At 34.2% G+C, this 19,421-nt stretch overlaps 1 protein-coding gene and 1 long non-coding RNA gene across 3 annotated transcripts in view; both read left to right on the top strand.

The window, feature by feature from the left end:
- The window catches only part of LOC145684352 (phospholipid scramblase 2-like), a 123,335-nt gene that overhangs the window by 35,450 nt on the left and 68,464 nt on the right, over positions 1-19,421 (top strand). The window lies entirely within an intron of this gene.
- LOC145684353 (uncharacterized) lies at positions 3,170-8,589 on the top strand. The gene is made up of 3 exons (XR_014131279.1): positions 3,170-3,310; positions 5,104-5,145; positions 8,121-8,589. It is a non-coding gene; the product is annotated as an uncharacterized LOC145684353 (long non-coding RNA).

Consider the following 19,421-nt stretch of genomic DNA (forward strand, 5'->3'; position numbering starts at 1 on the left):
CTCGACTAGAATTCGAGACGAGACGTCTCGAAATTCGAGTCGAGACAAAATGTACGAGTTAAAATATACACACACATCAGCCAGACAATTATGATTACCTACCTAATTGTAAGTATGTCCACCTTAGTAGTTATGGGGCATCTAGTAAAGTGAGTTCCTAATTATATATTCATAACACGTAGCAAGCTGCTTTACTTTTCTGCATTTTACAATCAAACTTGACATTGATGAATAGCTTTGAATTACATATTCCGTGGAGATGTTTTACATAATAATTCTTTTTACGGGCGGTCTTTTTATAGTATGACAGTTTGAAGAATGGAAACACCTTTTTTCCGCATACTAATGACACATAATGTATGCAAGTGCAGCCGGAGGTTGTATAGAGAACATGACACATAATAAATGTTTTCCGGTGAAAAAGAAATGTTAATTGAACAAGCGGAATACAGAAAGAGCTTTCGGAAATAAAATATGCAGATCACACACGTAGAACAATTTAATATAAAGTTGGATTCATTAATATGCAGCACATGTAACACGGCAGCTGATGGAGAATATTCTGGAATTGTGATCGTTGGAATGAGTGCAAGAAAGCACTGGAAACTTCGAGATCTTTTTTAAATTTATTATTGTTGGAATAGGGAAAAGAATACACTCGAAACTTCAGGAAAGATTGGAGAGCATAAAAATAATGATTTATTTACATGATTCGTACAACGTATAAGAGATAAGAAATGGAAATATACTGTTGGAAGAAGAAAATTGATACATAGAAGGCACCGGAAGAAAAAATCATTAGTAGGCACTAGCTTTGCAGTATTTTGTATTATACTTGTTCATTTTTATATGGGAAAGGGACATATTGTAATTGTTGAGATTATAAGGGGACGGAACTGTTTGTTTTAATCGGGAATTGATTGCGGATTTTCCGGCATTGAAAATCATATGACTCGGTGTACTTTTATGGAATTATAACATGACTAAGATATAGTATAATGTAATATGTAGGGTAGAGGGAATCAACATTAATGATTGCACCGGGAATCGAATGAGTATTCTCCCAGGTGGAGAACCGTACGCTAAATTGTATGCTTGAAGTGTGAACTTATTACTTGTATGTAGCTATGAATTGTGTAAGACGTATAACTGGTATTTAGAAAGTATATGGTAAGAAGGAAGTTTTTATTGAGTAGGAACCATGACATTGCCGGAACTCAAACCAGGGTTGTCCCACGTGAAGAACCGCACGCTTGCTTGCACTGTAGACTTTTCTCAGTTATAAATGGTATATTTTTACTGTGTATGAACAAACTTATATTGGATAGGTAGTTAACAGAATCTGCACCGCGAAGCGAACCATGGCTCTCTTACATGCAAAGCCAATATGGTTGGGAATGTTAGTGCTACGTTGAATGTTGTAATTGGAAATCATAATACAGCAAATAACTAATTCTTAATTCTTTTATTGTTTTAGGTGGTGAAGGAAATAGAAACGGTTGTAATTAATAGAAATATTGGAGAATAAAACCTATTGTTATGAATTGTTTGTTGCGGAGGTTTCTAACGTAAAGGAGTTAGAGATTGGTTTTAAAATATGGATTTACTGAAACCGTTGGATCTTAGTGGTATGAAATATTGAAAATATTGGATAATGTGTGATATGAATACTGAATACTGAAATATTGATATATAAGTTACTATACGTTTTACATTCAACGAATATACTGGCTAAGCTAAAGGTGTCGGTTAAATAAGGTATACATTTATAAATTACTGAAATGAAGAAAGTGGGAGGAAGCAGGAGAACCCCGAGAAAAACCCCACACACCGTGTTTGTTTACCACCAAGCTTACCTGGCACGAGCTGGGATCGAACCAAGGACCCCATGTACCAGAGATGAACGCTGTATCGCGTAACCACCATAGCTCTTTTATGTATTATATTTTGGATAAAGGAGAGTGATGAATAAAGACGCATTTATAATTTGTGGAACGAGATTGTAAGAGGAAACGGGAGAACTTTACACTCACACAATGTTTAAACTAGAAATGCACTTTGAATGAGGGAAAACGTTTCGTTTCAGAACTGACTTATTTTTATGATCAGCGCTACTTAATGTCTATGAACGGGGAAAGAAATTTACTGTAGCAGTTAGTGGAGAATTATACTTTTTGAAACTCTTTATACAAAACTAGATTTTTATTTAACTTCGTACATACTAGTAAAGAATATATATATATATATATATATAATAACACATAATGTACGTTAGGGACAATTTTGACATTATTTAAACAGTGTAGGTAACAGAAAACAAAAAGAAATCATGATGTAAATCACGTATCATGTTGGACTTAAAGGTATTTTATTATTAGTTAGAAAAGGGTGAAATAATCTACAGGACGACATCATATTGTTAGGTTTTGTATAATAAAACAATTAAGTGGTTTTATCATGGGTGTGTGTTGAGAAAAAGAGAATTATAGGGGATAGTTGATTTAAATTTATTGCAGGTAGACAGAGGTGGAAATTATTGCGTGTTGGGGAAGGCAGGTGTATTTTAACAATGGAAGGGTATGAAGTGAAAATATTTATTTTCGGACTGTTATCTTCTCGCATGCTAGGAGAGTAAATGCGTTTCCTGTCTTTTTGAAAAATTGAATCCTCTTGCATGGACGTGATGTTGAATTTAAATGGTTAAATACAAAGAGAAATCAGATGTTTAAGAAGCATTTTAAAAACCTTGGACAGTGAAAAACATGTTGTGGTAGAAAGAAAACAAAGAAGGCTTTCTTTTCCTTAAGAAAAACATTATGTTTTTTTTTGATGCAACATGCATCATAGTTAAGAGAAATATATACGGTTTGCACGAGAACGAAATGCGTATTTCACAGAGAATGGGAAGCTTTGTAAAAATTAGCATAACGGCTGGAGTTATATTTTAGGAGAAGTAATGTATATGTATTGTTAAATGGTAAAGATTTTTTGTTGTTAAAATCAGATCTGACATAGGAGTTTAGAAGAAATTAATGAAGGAAAGAAAATACAGTAACTTTGATTTAGGACGGGAAGTAGCAAGGTGAGGGAAAACGGTGAATACGTGAGAAGAAATTATATGATCAGAAGGGTAGAAATGTTTTTGTTTTCTATTTAGAAAACCTCCCCTGCTAACAAGCTTTGAAACTTATATATACAAGTTAGAAGATGGAAAATTATCATTTGAAGAAGAAGTACCAACGAGGTGGGAAACCAGAAGAGCACAATCGTTTAAAGAAAAAGTCCCATCATTGAAGATCAATTTGCAAAGGTAAGTAAAATTCTAATAGCATTAGATATTAGGAAGAAGTTGAAAAATATTTTATTTCAGTACAATAATAATAATACAATTCTACATTTTTTTATTGTGCAACGAAAATGTTTAGATTTTCATGTTATATAACACACATTTCTCAATAGATTTGGAAAACATTTGTTTTAAATAATCAGTATTGATATAAATACAGTAATGTGTTAAATGTTTACTACATTCTGCTTAATATTAGAGTGATTTTTAATATTATTGTTATTTAGAGGGATTTTAGGAAAGATGATATACAGATAAGCCGGACTTATTTAAAGATATTTGTGTATCATGCTTTTTTTATAATCGATAAAAAATCAAAATAGGATTTTCTTAATTTAAAATATGGACAATAAGTACATAATTATTATTATACTGCTCGGAAATCGTTAACGAAATTATAGAATTGAAATATATCTATGTTTAGAAATATAAAAAGATTAAAATATTTTATTATCATTGAGCGTTTAGAAGTAATACACAACACCGGAATGAAATGAAATCTGTTAATTTTACTTGCAATAATTATACCAAGTAGGGTAATTGAAACTGTAATGATGAGAAATGAATAAATAAGTAAAGTGGGAGGAAATGAGAAAACCGCGAAAAAACACACACTTACTGTTTATTTTACATTTAGCTTTGTAGGAGTATCATTTTAACATGTTTTTTCTTTTGTGAAGCTATGCCTTTTCTTTAAGATTGCTACCAATAACATATTCGGTTTAGTTGAACAATTTGTTACGGATTACGTACCCTAAGCGTTTTTAAGTATCCTTTAAGACATTCATCAGAAATTGAAATCTTTGTTTTGCAAGCAACTCAGACACAATTTTTTCTAAAGTTACTATATTTTGAGTTTACTGAAGCTTTGGTGACCTATTTTTTTTTCTTGAAGGCATTTTCACTTCCCAGTTGACGTATCTTGAAACTGACACTAAATTACACTGATGCGTAATACTGTAACACTAACTTCGCACAAAGGAAAGTACTTAATCTATGATATTAAAATTATTATTAAAAGAAGTTTATTATTAGTAAGAAGGTTCATAAATACGTTCATAATCTGGGAAACCCCCAGCGAAAGGACTATATATAGAAAAATCAAAATAACAAATACTGGTACAATGAGGTTTCTATAGATAGAAGAGTTTTCATTTGGCAGATGAATACTATGATCTAAAGTGAAGTTAATTCAGCAATTAAATTTATGAAACACCTGCAAAACTCAAGTGTAGAGTTATATGAGAATAAAAACTATTATCTGACAACGTTCATATATAGTAATACACACAAAGAAATATTCCTTAAAGAAGTCTAAGAGACCCAGGTATGAAAAGGTAGAGTACTCATACAAAATAAGAGAAATTTCGGAAACTGTTGTTTGTACAAGGCTAAAATTACTTGATATACAAAAGCACATTACGATATTAGGAGTTACAAAAGATGAAGATTTGATTTACATTTATTATATTACGAGGTACCTTAATTATGTTTTGAGTCTACTATTTCTATTTGACAGAGCGCACATATGCGTTCTATGGTTAAAATGGATACTGCATTGACATAACTTGAGAAAATAAAACTTTTACCTATAGATGTTAGTTTATAAAATGATATTAGTCGTAAGACTAAATAAATATATGATTTTGATAATTTAATATTGTAAGCAATAATTTTATACACCGTAGTATATGTATGTACTTCACACTTTAAGTGTTAGATTTGGAAATTCATATGCTGTCTTTTCATTGTTGCAGAAATAATCAAGAAAAGGATCATCGCACAAGGATAAAAGAAAAGTGATTACCATGTCTCATTTATTTGTTTTTTATATTGCTTAACAATACTTGTACGGAAATAGTACATACCTTTGTAGTATAAAACACACAGAAAAATCCGTTATCCGGATAGTGCTATATTGTACTAATATACGGAATCCTTTTTTTGTTACTACGGAAATCAGTACGGAGGATACGTTATTCATATGTTACGTACGCACTGCCTTTAGATGTTACATCATTCCGTATATCACATGCATATACTTATGTTACCTTTTGTCAGCTGTATGTTATATACGTCTATTTGTATGTGAGATCCTGACCGCCTACATTGTTTTATACGGAAAGTACGTATGGATGGAACACTTATACAGAAAGTATTATAAAACATGCGTTTTCAGTTATACGTCTGCAGTACGTTAAGTCCAAAAACTACAGGAATTACGAATGTATCCTACGATTTTAAGTACGCCACCCACATTTTTTTCTTAGTGCACCTCCTCACTTAACATGTTTTGAAAAATGTGTCTGTCTTATAAAGACTTTTGCACTACACTTCTCTTAGTATTGTTCAGTTAAAACATTTTTATCGCAATAACAAAAGTGTATCGCTATAAATACTATGTTTTTATTAAGTAAAACATGGATTTGAAAAACATTTTTTTTCTTGTTAGCAGTGAAAATAATCAATCTAATAATAATAATAATAATAATAATAATAATAATAATAATAATAATAATAATAATAATAAACCTATTTTCACTTTTTGTCGTTACTAAATTATAAAAAAAATGTTTCCATGTACCTTACGTTACAACACTGTGCATTTGTTCATACAATTTGAAAGTTAGTTTAGTTGTGGTATTGTACTGTGCAGGTGATAAACTGAATGTTATTCATTATTTCTTTTAAGAAACATTTCTATTGTTCACATTACATACTACGTATTTCAATACTGTTGTACTATTTTTGTATTCAATACATCAAAATAAAAGAATTTTCAATGATTCGAATCTATATATCATTAGAAGTTCCTACAATAAATAAAATCATGTAGTCATGACTTTGTTCAATGGGTAGTACAGCGAATTACACCTCATTTGCAATTATAAGTTGAACAAGCCTAAGAATTATTTTCAATAACATAATGGATTTTTAAAGCTTTACATATTTTGAAGTAAAGAAGAAACTATTTATTTTGAAAATGTTGGAATAGAAATCTGAGCAGCCCATTTGCTGTGGTGGAACTCTTGCATGTTACCCTTAGCACGATAGCTAAGCCATGTTGTGTTAGGCAGCAGCAAGCATAGACATTAATGATTAACTATTCACGTTCCACATATGTATCGTTTAGTAATCTTAGTGTAATAACAGGTCACATAAAAACACTTTCTCAAGTTCAAAGACCCACCAGAAAAAAGAAAAAGTGTCATACTGGGAAACATAAATGTATCTGATATATTGAGAAAGAAAAAAATAAATGTAATTTATGGTCTATGGAACAGGGTGGTTCAGTGCCGCGTTCACAAAAGCTCTTCACTGACTTCTATCCTTAGCCAACTGGATCCCTTTTCTACTTTGTGCGAAATAGATCTTAATATTTGTCCTCCCATCTGCGCCTAGCTCTTCCTAATGGTTGTTTTCCGATTGTATTTTTAAAGTTTAAAATTTAAAAGCGTTTCTACCGTCTTTACTGTGTGTATATGATCTACACAACGTAAACCTAATAAATGTAATGACCTTAACAATGTTAGGTAAACCATAAAAATATGTAGTTTTGGCATTCCCCATTCCAGTTCCTCTTGGACCCGAATAGTCGTCTCAGGATCTTGTTCTCAAATACTTTTAGTCTATGTTCTTCTCTTAGAGTAAGCGACTATGTTTCGCAACCATACAAACAGCAGGCATGATTATTGTTTATATATTTTAAGCTTCGATAAAATTTTTATAAAAAATTTTTTGAACTGAATAACACAAATTCTCTGCTTGTAGTTGACATTTAGCTTCTTCGTGAATATGCTTTCGGTTTGACCCTAAATATTTGAGTTTCCACTATGTGGAAAGTATTATTTGGTATTTTAAAGCATTTTATAATAGGAGCATTACAATTTGATGAACTCTCATGTACTTATTAGTAAATTCATGTCCCTGCAAGCGTTCAATAATGCCTCTGCATTTCTTTTATTGTTTTCCTGTCAAATTTACATTATAAGCAAATACCATAACCTAGTTGCTATCTTTGATTTCCTTATAGCGTACTGCAAGACAATGTTAAATAGTAATGTCGATAACGCATATCATGGTTTCATGCCATTCTCACGTAAAAGCTCGTGAACAAGAATTTTGCTACTTTGGGATTGATTGAAACACATTTTAATTAATGTAATGAGTTTTCGATATTTTAAATTTTGTAAAAATATTATAAAATGTTTCTTTCCTACCCGATTCGTAAGCGATTTAAAACCAAATTGACGTACCGGGGTATTGTATTCTTATTTTCCTTTCAAGCGTTTGGCGAATGGTAAATATTTGATCGATATTGTTGTAAGAAATTTGTAACTTAATAATATTAGTATTTTAAATGTAAAAAAAGGAAAATATGTCTTTATTGACACAAAAACAACAATACTTGCAAATCCTATTGGTAATCAAAAAGCAACATTTAATTTGTACCTCAAATACCGCGTATTACTCCGTGCTAGCTTGCTCTAACTAATATCTATTCTTGAAACTCTTATTGTATAAGATTTCATATCTTTGCTCACCACACATATCTTAGCTATATCGAAGTCACACCCGAACATTTTAGTCTTATAATGTAATTGTATTCGCATTTAATATAGAATGTTTTACTGACGGAAATACCCGAAGTCAGCCGAAGTTAAATACCCGAATTCACCCGAAGTTAAATATGACGAAATTTAAAAATGAAGTTAAATTATATTTTTATTTTATTATTCATGTGCTTTGAAGCTAATTATATACCTTTTTTCAGGATGAAGTTTATAAGCAACCGGCAGAGAGAAGTAACCAGGGTTATTACACGAACAACAATAAGAAGAGGCAGAAGAATCTTCATATACAGAAATGAAAATTTTATACATGTTTATGAAGAATATATAGAACAAATAAGAGAGGAAGTCGAAGTAATTGTTGGTCTTCCTCATGTTGAGGAAGAAGAAGAATATACGGAATAGAGGAGAGAGGAGGTGGAGGTAATTGTTGGTCTTCCTCATTTTGAGGAAGACGAATTTAGAAATCGGCCTCATGATGAGGCTGAACAGAAAAATCCTCAAGGTGAGGACACTACTGATGATTCGGAGGAGGGTATTTTCGGTTTATAGACCCATTTTTTGTCTTGTAAATATTTTCATTATTATGTAATTTTTAGTTTTTTTAAAAAATAAATACATATATACATATTCTAGGTATTTCCATTTTTAAATACTCGTTTATATCCCCTATATTTGATTCTTAACAGTTTAAATTTTTTTCCATCTAATTATGAAAACGAGTTTTCTCTCTTTTTCTGAAAACAAAGGCAAAACTTGATGTTACCCATGGTTTAAGATTGAGCGCTGAAAACGTTTCGCACCAGAGGTGGGCACTCTATCACTGACCTGCAGTGTATCTATGTAAAAATACGTTTACTACTTTTGTGTATAATGTAAGACTTGATACGTATGTGATTGTGATTTAGGAAAAATGATTCTTTATTCTGTGTTTTTATTCAGCGACTCAGTATTAAAATATGATACTAATAGTAAAGACCTAAGGACGAATGAAGGAAGGAAAACAACTATAAAATTAAGACGTTAAGCACAGTGTTTTTCAATTAGAACAAAGTGTTACATTCAAGTTTATCTTCTTTCTCAGCATTGAGGTTATATGAGCTGGTAATCTATAGTTTAATGTGAAATCCCAAATCTTTGTATAAAATGTTTAACGCTTTCTCAATGGGATTTAAAGCTTGGACTTCCTGCAGCTAAGCTGAGCACTCCACCAGTAACCTTCAGGACACTGAAATATAAATATTATTTTTACTTTAAAGGTTAACCACAGAAAACTAAAATAATTATTTTACAACTGTTTTTTATCTTCAAGAAAATCGTCATAATACACAACAAAACAAGTTCCATTCTGTTTTTTTCGAGATCAATGATGTAAAAGAAAAGTCTTCCTTTCTTTAGGGGTGCTTCAAGAATGTTTTACGGAAAGCAGGTTTTTTTATGCAGGTAACTGTATCCGTTGTAATACATTAGGAGGTGGAGGCTTTTCAGTTTTCCATTCATCCTTTTTGTGACTGCCTTTTAAAACCTTGGTGAAAATCATGAAAGAAATTTAAAAATCCTTTTACTTTTGCACCACCGAACGAAACTTAACGCTCGTGTGTGTGTGTGTGAAAAGAGAGAGAGAGAGCGAGAGAGAGAGAGAAATGAAAGTGGTTGGGTTAGTAAGGGGAAATCTTCCTTAAAGATACATTTCACGTTATCATCTTACTAAGAAAAAAGTATTTTCCTGTATATTTCTATGCATTTCATAGACATTTTATCCTTTACCTCAAAGTATTGAGCTCTCTAAGCTTTATTCTTTGAAAAAAGCATATACCAAGTAAAGATCTGCACATCCTGAAATTTGTTGGAGGGTGAATCCTGCACTAACAGTCACTGCGTTTAAGCAGTATTGAAGTAACATTATTCTACTTGCAATAAAACAACACGTAATTTTACAATATTATCATCTATATTCTCAGCAAAAGAGTACACTTTCTTTTGTAAGAAAAGAAAGAGTACAAGGGTACTGTAACATCGACTTTTCTACTGTATATCACACATTTCTCTCCTACTGCAACCATAATTCTCTTAAAAAAGTGTTAAAATGTTTGTTGGGTTATAAAGTTTTAAATGTGGTCCGCATCCAATGAATCCTTCGCTTGGGAGCGCTCTTAAATCAATCCATTCCACATACAAGATAATATGTTGTTTTTCATTTAAAAGTAACTGTGTAAACAAGAATGTTAAAGTCTTCATATCATAAACTAAACACAAGGTATCAACCTCAGTGATTCCCGTTCAATCGACAATAGTTCATCATTTACTTACGTTGGTAATGTCTCTAAAAATCTAAAACAAAGTATTAAATATTTTCAGTTTCCTACCATATTCTTCCAAAACAATTATTTTTTCTTTTAATGCACTGCTTCTTAAACACTAGTTTCTTCATATAGCATACAAACAACTAAGATTATTTGTTTCTAATATCAGTTTATTTCTTTAAAAATACAAAATACATAAAAACACAATTCAGTTGCCAGTAATTCAGTATTTTAGCTCTAACTATTATTTACATGTGTTAGGTAGTCTTATAATACAGTTCTCTTGCAATTACAATAATATAAAAAATGCTATATACTACGTGATTAATGTTCCATAACAGTTCATATACACAACAACTGCATTAAAGTTATCCCTATTGTGGTTCGAAACGTATATTACTGTTATATTGTTCTTTATAACCTTGTTGTTATATAAAACATAAATTAAAAATAATCCAAACAGTAGTCGATAGCCTAATACATAATAAATCTCAACACCACTTTAAAATATAATTTAATAATTTACTTATCAATCAAAAGTCCCAGGTACAGTTAAAATAAATCTTGTAAGCAATAGTAATTCAATTCGTTGTGCAAATATTCGTTTTCGTATTGCTGTCTTACACACAGGTTACTTCTCATCTGCGTAAAAAAAAAGTCCACACTTCCGAATAGATATATATAGTTTCTCGTTACAAGCATTAGTAATGGCTCAAATTCCACTTTAAACAACAGCCCTCCCAAATCATTCATAGAACCAGTAAAACAGTAACTAAAAATCCAGATATAGTAAATTCAGTATTTCAATCCAATACAACTGCAGTGGGTAAAGAGCAAAACCATAGTTCGTCTTAAATTACCAAATTTAACTCAATAAGTGAAAACTGCACAATATAATCTCTTTAAGGTTTAGGAAGATCTAATTTCGGGAGTACAACACTTCTGATATGTTATAACTGTATGTCATGTATTCACTCACAAATATATCTGCACTGTATATGCAGACAAATAAAACATTAAAATACTATTTTCTTATGCATTTGTAACAATTACAATAAAGTTTAAAATTGTCGAAATTCAGACTAGTTTTTATTAAAGTTTAAATTGACAGATATCTATTTCAACTGTAAAAAAGACATGTTAGCTATTATTTCGTTTCTGGCGATCATAACACCATTACAAGAATATTATCTTGTTTTTCTAAGTTACAAACAAGACCAATAAATAAAATACCCTTTTAGTTCAAACAAACACTAATCACACTTCAAGTAAAATACAAAATCATATCAGATTGTCTGTGAATATAATATGCAATCGTCAAAACATTTTTAACTTGTCGGTTGCATAATCTTCTAGCTGCCAAAGTTAAATATTCATACTCATTATTATATACGTAAAATGTATCTGTCTCTCCGACACGCTAATTCCCATACTTCACAGTCCTGCTAATAGTTATCGTCATGGTGTTGGTTCCTTGTACTTAATGTTATGAGTTCTAAAGTAAAGCAATTTAACCGAACTATACGTTCAAAGTGGTATCTCTTATTTAAAGCAATTGTTTCCATCTACATATAAAACTAATCCTAATAAATCAAGCACACCATTACTATCACAATCTGCACTGTCAGATAAATGTCCGTCTCTTGTATTGCCTTAAAAGTGTCGTTACCTACACTGTTTAAATAATGTCAAAATTGTCCCTAACGTACATTACGTGTTATTAGATATATCTACTTTACTAGTATGTATGAAGTTAAATAAAAATCTAGTTTTGTATAAAGAGTTTCAAAAAGTATAATTCTCCAATAACTGCTACAGTAAGTTTCTTTCCTCGTTCATAGACATTAAGTAGCGCTGATCATAAAAATAAGTCAGTTCTGAAACGAAATGTTTTCCCTCATTCAAAGTGCATTTCTAGTTTAAACATTGTGTGAGTGTAAAGTTCTCCCGTTTCCTCCTACAATCTCGTTCCACAAATTATAAATGCGTCTTTATTCATCACTCTCCTTTATCCAAAATATAATACATAAAAAACTATGGTGGTTACGCGATACAGCGTTCACCTCTGGTGCATGGGGTCCTTGGTTCGATCCCAGCTCGTGCCAGGTAAGCTTTGTGGTAAACAAACACGGTGTGTGTGGGTTTTCTCTGGGTTCTCCTGCTTCCTCCCACTTTCTTCATTTCAGTAATTTATAAATGTATACCTTATTTAACCGACACCTTTAGCTTAGCCATTATATTCGTTGAATGTAAAACGTATAGTAACTTTTATGTCAATATTTCAGTATTCAGTATTCGTATCACACATTATCCAATATTTTCAATATTTCATACCACTAAGATCCAACGGTTTCAGTAAATCCATATTTTAAGACCAATCTGTAACTCCTTTACGTTAACCTCCGCAACAAACAATTCACAACAATAGGTTTTATTCTCCAATGTTTCTATTAATTACAACCGTTTCTATTTCCTTCAGCACCTAAAACAATAAAATAATTAAGAATTAGTTATTTGCTGTATTACGATTTCCAATTACAATATTCAACGTAGCACTAACATTCCCAACCATATTGGCTTTGCATGTAAGAGAGCCATGGTTCGATTCGCGGTGCAGATTCTGTTAACTACCTATCCAATATAAGTTTGTTCATACACAGTAAAAATATACCACTTATAACTGAGAAAAGTCTACAGTGCAAGCAAGCGTGCGGTTCTCCACATGGGACAACCCTGGTTCGAGTTCCGGCAATGTCATGGCTTCCTACTCAATAAAAACTTCCTTCTTACCATATACTTTCTAAATACCAGTTATACGTCTTACACAATTCATAGCTACATACAAGTAATAAGTTCACACTTCAAGCATACAATTTAGCGTACGGTTCTCCACCTGAGAGAATACTCATTTGATTCCCAGTGCAATCATTAATGTTGATTCCCTCTACCCTACATATTACATTATACTATATGTTAGTCATGTTATAATTTCATAAAAGTACACCGAGTCATATGATTTTCAATTCCGGAAAATCTGCAATCAATTCCCGATTAAAACAAACAGTTCCGTCCCCTTATAATCTCAACAATTACAATATGTCCCTTTCCCATATAAAAATGAACAAGTATAATACAAAATACTGCAAAGTTAGTGCCTACTAATGATTTTTTCTTCCGGTGCCTTCTATGTATCAATTTTCTTCTTCCAACAGTATGTTTGCGTTTCTTATCTCTTATACGTTGTACGAATCATGCAAATAAATCATTATTTTTATACCCTTCAATCTTTCCAGAAGTTTCGAGTGTATTCTTTCCCCTATTCCAACAATAATAAATTTAAAAAAGATCTCGAAGTTTCCAGTGCTTTCTTGCACTCATTCCAACGATCACAATTCCAGAATATTCTCCATCAGCTGCCGTGTTACATGTGCTGCATATTAATCAATCCAACTTTATATTAAATTGTTCTACGTGTGTGATCTGCATATTTTATTTCCGAAAGCTCTTTCTGTATTCCGCTTGTTCAATTAACATTTCTTTTTCACCGGAAAACATTTATTGTGTGTCATGTTCTCTATACAACCTCCGGCCACACTTGCATACATTATCGTATTTCTTCTGTGTCATTAATATGCGGAAAAAAGGTGTATCCATTCTTCAAACTGTCATACTATAAAAAGACCGCCCGTATAAAACGATTATTATGTACAACATCTCCACGGAATATGTAATTCAAAGCTATTCATCAATGTCAAGTTTGATTGTAAAATGCAGAAAAGTAAAGCAGCTTGCTACGTGTTATGAATATATAATTAGGAACTCACTTTACTAGATGCCCGATAACTACTCACCTTTTAGCACCAATAACAACGGCAACGCTTCTTGGCATGGTCGCAATGTCCCTCGGTGGGTCGCTGGAGAGAGTTGGCACCACATGCGTACACACCTGTCACCGAATTTCCTTAAATTCTGGGAGGGAGGGCGATGCGCTCTGACGTCACGTTCAATCACATCAAATCTGTGTTCGATTGGGTTCAGATCCGGCGAGTTGGGCGGCCAGCACATCACTTGGAACTTGCCCCTGTGTTCCTCGAACCACTCCATCACAATCCTGGCCTTGTGATATGGTGCATTATCTTTTCGAAAAATGTCACTACCGTTGGAAAACATGGTCGTCATGAACGGGTGTACGTAGTCTGAAAGCAGTGTGCGATACGCCTCGGCCGTCATGTTGTCTTGCTCGAGCTCCACTAGACACATGGGTGCTCACGTGAATGTTCCCCGGAGCATTGTGAAGCCGCCACCAGCTTGTCTCCGTCCTGCATTACAAGTGTCAAGGAGCTGTTCCCTTGGAACACGACGGACTCGCACCCTCCCATCGTCATGATGAAAAAGGTATCGGGATTCATTAGACAATGCAACACTCTGCCACTGTGCCAAGGTTTAGTGACGATGGTCATGTTATCATTTTAGTCGTAGTTGCCGATGTCGTCGTGTTGACATTCGCACATGGATGGGACATGGGCCTTCGAGGCCCATCGTTAGGGGTGTTCGGTGCACTGTGTGTTCAGACACACTTGTACTTTGCCCATTGATAAAGTCTGATGTTAGTTCTGCCACAGTTCACTGCCTGTCCTTTATACCAGTCTACCCAGCCTATGACGTCCGACATCTGTAATGAGGAGGGGGCACCCAATCCGTCGACGTTTGGACGTCGTTTCCCCTTGGTTTCGCCACTTGTTGAAGACACTCACCACAGCACTCCTCGAACACCCGACAAGTCCTGCAGTTTCCGAAATTCTCTGGGCCATTATAACTTGCCCTCGGTCAAACTCAGTTAGATCGCGCGCCTTCCCCATTCTACACACGGCCAGCACTCTCACTGATACTACATGCTCCGTACCCGTACGTGTGACTGACTAGCAGGCATTCGTCGGCAGGTGACGCAGGTAACTCCTGGACGGGTTTATATCGATAGTAGGTAGGTAGTCACAATGTTCTGACTGATCAGTACATAATAAATAAATTTTAAATGTAGGAAATTTTCAACATTCTCATTAACTTGTAGGAAATTTCAAAAGTTATGATAAAAAGGAACTGACTTGAACAAGACAACGGTTAGTTAATGATACAATCTTTTTTTCTGGTTTTCGAGGTGTGAGCTTTAACCATGCCTTGTGAAATTTTGATGTTTGGCGCTCATCAGTCGCGCTTCCATTTTTTTTCTAATTGTTCCAGTTCATGGTAATTAACAATACATTGCGCAGTTCGAATATATGTTCACGTTTTCATTCAATCCAACTCAAGCCGCTTCAGATACTATATAGTTGTATTTATTTACGAAGAATTAATTGCGTATTAGAAATACACCCCAACAAAAAATCTATGTGCTCATCTGCTCAGTATTCAAGGTTTTAATTACAACCTGAATTGTTAAAATGTGAACGTAAGTTGCATTAGATATCTAAGCAGTTTCTATGGATAATTGAAGCGCACGCTAATTAAGTCTTTCTAGTAAGCACTTCTGCTGTTCATAAACCTTACGCATTCCAGTAGGAAAAAAAAGATAGAAAGAAAGAAGTAAAAATGGTAATTTTGCAACCGTGACTCGCTCGGGCTCATGCTCTCTATCCTCAATAGAGCTCGCATTCGCTAATCTCAATGAGGATCACACTAATCGAGATTCTCACTAATTCGAGCTTGAGCTTTATATTCATTGTGAAATTCTCTTTAGCTCGATTTCGTAATGCCACACGTCCTTTCCTGTTTTTACATTTGTCTCACCATTTTCGATTTATAGCGGGTGGCCATGGACTTTTCAATTAAGTTTTTGTTTACATTTTGACCCGCCGCCATTGTACACAGGGTTGTCGTAGAGAGTCGAGACTTGCTACATTTTCCACCATTTTACAACAGCTTTCAAACTATGTGCTACATAATCCCCTTGCCATTTGAAACTTTTGAAAAAGTGAAATGAAATCTTTAAGTTTTACGTCCCACACTTATGTCGGTTAGGCTAAAGGAGACGGTGATGATGAGAGATGAGTGAAATAGTAGAATGAAGAAAGTGGGAGAAACGGGAGAACCCCGAGGAAACCCACGAGCACGGTGTTTGTCCACCACAAAGTTCACACGGCGCAATCGACCCCTGAGATCGACCAGGGACCCCTTGAGTTAGACCCCGTCTGGTACCCCGCGGGGAACTCTGAGGCAAACATTTTACCACCAAAATGTGTGCCCTTGAAAATGATGGAATACGTGTTCACCGAGTTTTCCATTTACCCAACCGTTTCCGAACAAATGACTCGGTTCAAACTATTCTAGCAGGTAATTTTTTGTAGCGTTTACATTACAAACCAATTGAGAATGCTCCAAGAGCATTGCCAGAACGAACTTAAAAATAATAGAGATATGGAGCGGGAAGGATAACTGTCATTGTTCCTAGATGTAAAAGTAAGTCTTTTTATCCGCACCTTCTCTTTCTCGCAAAAATTAGCAAAATATCATCTCTCTATGAATCACAGTTCTCGAGATATGGCTGCTTAAATATCAAGAAATTCGAACTTTTTTTGGTCAATATCTGGGGAACGGTGGCCAGTTGGCCAGTACAGTTAAATCAATGGCCACCGGTTACTATTTGGTACCAAAATATTTACTATCTTCTTAGGTATTGATCAACATCAATATCATCTCTCTACAACTTAAGGTTCTTGAGCTATGGCTTTTTAAATATCTAGAAATTGGCCATTTTTTGGCCAATATCACGGGAACGGTAAGTCATAGGGAGATGATATTCGTGTTAATCAATACTTAAGAGTATGGTAAGCATTTCGGTACCGATAATAATGGGTGGCCACTAGCAAACTCGCCATTGGCCAAACCAGTGGCCACGGGTTACTATTTGGTACCAAAATATTTACCATCCTCTTAGGTATTGATCAACACCAATATGATCTTTCTATGACTTACGGTTCCCGAGATATGGCTCCTTAAATTTCTGGAAATCGGCCATTTTTTGGCCAATATCTCGGGAACGGTAAGAGTGACGCGAAAAATTTAATCACTTTCTCTGATAGTATTTGATGCTCTATTGAATGCAGTGTTCAAAACTGAAAAAATCGCAAATAACAGACAGATGGACAGACAGACAGACACACAGACATAGAGAATTCAGTAACGAACTTTTTAAGTTCGTTGAATATGTTGTTACTCACGATATCCCGCCCGGTGACACGTATAACTTCGGGATTCGTCTAGTTATAACATATCAAATGCGAACACAATTGTCTCGTTCGGATCTCAGTGGAGCCACTCAATTATCAGTAGGCAACTGTCTTCTTCAATTAACAAGTTGAAATATCTCGGATTGTTTTCTTGGTAGATATTTCTGGTAAACACGATAATTTATTGTAATACACGGGAATTGTAGTCTAAGATACGCGATAAGGAAAATATGGCATTATAGACTAACATAATAATATGCAAATGTTACACTGCAAAATAAAATCTTTGGAAAATCGCAAAGAGCAACCTGACATTCATGTTCAGTCATACCTCATTATTTAATTTTAATGACTACTTCATTACTTAATTCTGTGAAACTGTTAGAATTAATTATAGGGTGTGTAGAAACGCTTTCAAAATGCATTAAAATTATAAATGACAAGTAAAAGGTGCCTTGCTGAGCGTACCTTGTAAGGGCCCCCCTCAAGTCTGCTCCCTCGCACCGCGGGGTGTGCGCGCCCTTTATCACCGGCACTGACTAATATGAATATGAAACAGATGTCAGGCAAGAACAACTAGCGGTGTTTCCCATATGATCAGACGATGACTTATTTATAGCACGAGCCATAGTAAAAGGCGGCATAGTTGAAGAAACTACACAATCTCAATAACCTAAATTGCACGAACATTTCCAAAGCAGGTTCATTGACCTGAGTACCGCATCTTGCCTACTTTGTCCAAGACTGGGGTGGTTTGTTTCTAACTTTTCTACCGAAAAGCATTTGCCTGGAATGGTGTTTCGGAGACAATAAAATAAAGAAAATATACTAGGCAGAGAGAGAGAGCAGGAGGAGGGAGTATACCAATTATTCCTTCCTCTAAACTTTCCTTCGCCTTCTACAAGAGAATGACCGTGCATTTTTTTTTAAGTTCCATTTTCTGCCTAGTCCTATACAAAAATTCAGGTTAGGATCAGAACGGAAGTGACGACAGTTAGCAGGGTTGCCAGTACGTCAGGTATAAAATGTTGTTTATTCTATTGTGTGTAAGCGTGTTCAAACCTTTAGAGCAGGAAGAACAAGCTAGGCATATGCAGAATTGAAATGTGGCGGATGGCAAAGATTTCATACGCATATATATGTATTTCTTTTCTGTACAGTAGTATGATTTTACATTAGTTCCACAGAACATCTACTTAATTTTTCTTTTTCAATTTCGTCACAATGATCTTTAGATGTGTCAAATTATGCGTAAACGTTTGAAAGAAGAATAAACAAAACAACTGCAACGGTAGTTTTCTTTGTACCAAGTATTAACGAAGCAGTGTCACTTTAAGCTTTGAACGATATCAGTGATTACAAGAAATACACATTATTTTATATCTAGGATTATGCTTTGTTGACATATCTACAACTTATTTAAGATTATTCCTTATATTTAATTTATGTAGAAGCGGATTTGCAGTTTTCTCAATTCCATGTCATGACATTTGTCAAAATGCCGTGCGACTCCGGAGGAACTTGATTCACATGCACTCGACCTTTCATCTTGTCCCAGATTAAATGGAATCGGAAGGGGGGCGGGCGGTGGTTCAGTGATAGAGCGTTCACCTCCAGTGCTTGGGGTCCCTGGTTCGATCCCAGCTCGTGCCGTGTGGACCTTGTGGTGGACAAATACCGTGCTCGTGGGTTTTCTCGGGGTTCTCCCGTTTTCTCCCACTTTCTTTATTCCACCATTTCACTCATTTCTCATAATCACCGTCTGTTTTAGCCTAACCGACATAACTGTGGAACGTAAAACTCAAAGATTTCATTTCATTTAAATGGAATCGGTTTGAATTATAACTGAATTCCTTAGTCCTGAGATAGCAGATCAAGAAAACTTTCCTTTTTCCCAAATATATCAACCTGAAATGTAAACTGCAACTGACAAAAAAAAGAGTGAGAGTTTCAATCGTATGGATATTATTATTATTAT

This window comes from Thermobia domestica, chromosome 4 (assembly GCF_964235325.1).
Source record: "Thermobia domestica chromosome 4, izTheDome1.hap1.1, whole genome shotgun sequence".
NCBI classification, from domain to species: Eukaryota; Metazoa; Arthropoda; class Insecta; order Zygentoma; family Lepismatidae; genus Thermobia; species Thermobia domestica.